The following is a 2,766-nucleotide window of genomic DNA, read 5'->3' as shown; positions in this document are numbered from 1 at the left end:
AGTCTGCCCCTGCTTTGGCCTGTGCTGACTATATGCAAACATGAGTGAACAATTACATTTTGGGAAATGAATCCCAACCATCTATGGATTACACAAATTGATAGATGGATATTCTGGGTTTTTTTTTTATTATTTCCTAAACATTTATCCGGTTAGGTTCTGCTTACATTTTAGCCCATATCACTAAAAGCAATGTGTGACTGTAACAGTATTGAAGTTATTAGACAGTGCTACTTTGTAATGAACCTTGCACTATCAAAATCTAAGGTCAGGTATGGTTGCAATTGCTGTTATCTTGAAGTTACATCCAGTATAGATAGATATAGGCTGTCATGAGTTGATAACTAGCTAGTATATGTACATAAAATCCCAAAAAATCAATAGTGCAAGACCTTAGGTTCAATAGTTCACGGAGACCTGTAGGTTTATTAAATTTAGCAGTATATCCAAGAGTAGGGCTACATGAAGATTTATGTGTTTAAAGGCTCAGAAAAACAAAAGACAGAACAATGACATTAAATTAGACTTACAGTTCATTCTATTATTAAAACACTATGAAAAGCAGACTAGCCTGAACGGAAAAATAAATAATATATAAATGATAAATAATTAATAATAATAAACCAAGAGTAACCTAAGACAGTGTTTCTCAACCTTTTTTCAGTCAAGGCACCCTTTAAAAATACGGATGGTCCCGAGGTACCCTTTAAAATATGGACAGTCTTGAGGCACCCCATTCTAAAATGGGGTGCCTCAAGACTGTCCATAATTTCAAAAGGGCACCCCATTCTAAAATGTGAAAAACTATTCTAATAGTTTTATATAATGCAGCAACATTCACACATGTAGGACACCCGACATTGGAGGTGATTTATTCTTCCAAAGCAAATACACTTTTGCACACTGGTACTGACTAGTATTCCAGTGTTTCTCTTCTCCCTCAGTTTTCTCCATTACTGAGCTAATGCAATGCAAGCACTGATGAAGAGGGGCAGGGGAGGGTCAAACTAGGATGCTGTTCAGGCAGCTGACATCCTCCTTATCATTTGATGATGTCATTGGTTGTCAGTACGCCGGCAGCTAGAAAGTCTTAATGGTGCACAATGAAAACCTGTGGTTTTGTGTAACTAAAAGGCAGGCTTGTTCCACCTACTGGCTTGTATACAAGTTTTATGCAATTTTTATACATTTTGCCAAGGCACCCCTAGAGAAACCTCAAGGCACCCCAGAGTTCCTGGGCACCCTGGTTAAGAAAGGCTGACCTAAGAGATGAAATAGTTGTCTTTCCAAAATGTCAGTCAGACTCTCATTATTGCTAAGCGCATTTGTGAAGGCTTGGACATTTAGCCATGTGATTGCTAGTAAAAAGCAGACTTGGCCAATCTAAACTCTTTAAGAGTGGTAACACATCGCTTCTCGGCCTTTTGGCTAAGATCAAGTGTAGTATCTGTTCTTATCAGTGTCCAGTGGGGGTGCTCCCGGCCATTCTAGCTTTGCGGGGATGGCTGTTGTATAGTACCCTCACTGGTATGATGGGGGTCCGGAAGGCTAGTACCGGAGGGACAGAAACCGGGGAGCGCCAAGATGCGTTCTGGGGCCCTGGGAGTAATTCCTCTGGGAAAGCTGGAAAGACCCAGTACCTCCTGATTTGGACGGATCTACCTTGGTCTGGCTAGGGGCTGAGGAGGCAGAAAGTCCGCAAACTCAGTGCCCCCTGAGTAGACGCTCTCAGGGGTGCCACTAGTAACACCTGGGTGTGGGACCCCACAGTGTGAAGATGGCACATAGTCACTGTTTTTACACTCTTTTTGCACAGCGCCCTAAGGACCAGGCCTTTTGGCCAAGTCCAGGGCAATTTTTGCTACGGGCCTCAGGGCCTGGTCTGTGCACAATTTGGCACGGTACCACTTTTTTATTTTCTATTTATTTAATTTATTTCACCTCCCACGTTTGTCACTTTTTCTGTTACTTATGCGTGTGTTTTCACGGATGGAGGGTGTGGGTCCTCGGGCCTACCCTGAAGTCTAGGGGGAGGATGTGTGGCCTTTTGGTTCCTTCCTCCCCTGATCCCTAGGGGGCTTTTCTTTGGGAGAGCCCCCTGACCAAGTACTGGGTGTCTGGCTTCGGTTGGACACAAGGAACGGTGGTCCACCAGGCCTTTTGGCCAGGAGGACCAATTGGGAACTTTGTCCCCGTCAGGAGCTTCGTGCCCCGGGGGATCAGGGTAAGTGGTCCAAGCCCCTTTAGGGGTAGGACACAGCACACCCCTAAGTGCACTTTTTCGTGTGGTGTTTTGCACTTGCACATTTTTGTGAACACTTATGGGTTTTTACGTTATAGTTGCACGTTTGCGGACTTAAAAAAAAAACAAAAAAAAAAAACACTGTAAGGCCACTTACACGCGATGAGAATATCGGACAAATTATTGTCCTTTTTTCTTTTGCATGCTAGTCTCCTATTGAAAATGAATAGGTTACTAAAGTTACGAAACTTCTCGTTACACAGAATAATGCATTGTATTGTATTGTGTTGCAAATTATTATTTTGCTTCCGAGCATGGTCACTCGATTTATTTCATACAAATACTATACTAATTACATGAAAGTTGTTCGTTCTGTTATCTTACAAGAACATTTTTCATGCTTGTCCCTTCATTTTGTTTTACATGAATTGTCGCAATCCGCTCTCAAAAGCTGTGTACTAACAATCAGAATATTGGATGATCGATTCATAAGCATTTTTTTTTACTTCCAATTTTCTCATTGT

General features: G+C 42.1%; 1 pseudogene; it reads left to right on the top strand.

Annotated features, from left to right (window-relative positions):
* Positions 1-1,408: 1,408 nt before the first annotated feature.
* On the top strand, positions 1,409-1,524 carry LOC149473505 (U2 spliceosomal RNA; annotated as a pseudogene).
* The last annotated feature ends 1,242 nt before the right edge of the window (positions 1,525-2,766 follow it).

Source organism: Staurois parvus, unplaced genomic scaffold, assembly GCF_062004578.1.
Source record: "Staurois parvus isolate SC_StPar_1 unplaced genomic scaffold, SC_StPar_1.0 ptg000014l, whole genome shotgun sequence".
Lineage (NCBI taxonomy): Eukaryota > Metazoa > Chordata > Amphibia > Anura > Ranidae > Staurois > Staurois parvus.
The sequence above is the reverse complement of the archived record's forward strand: the minus strand, read 5'-3'. Positions and strand labels throughout refer to the sequence as shown.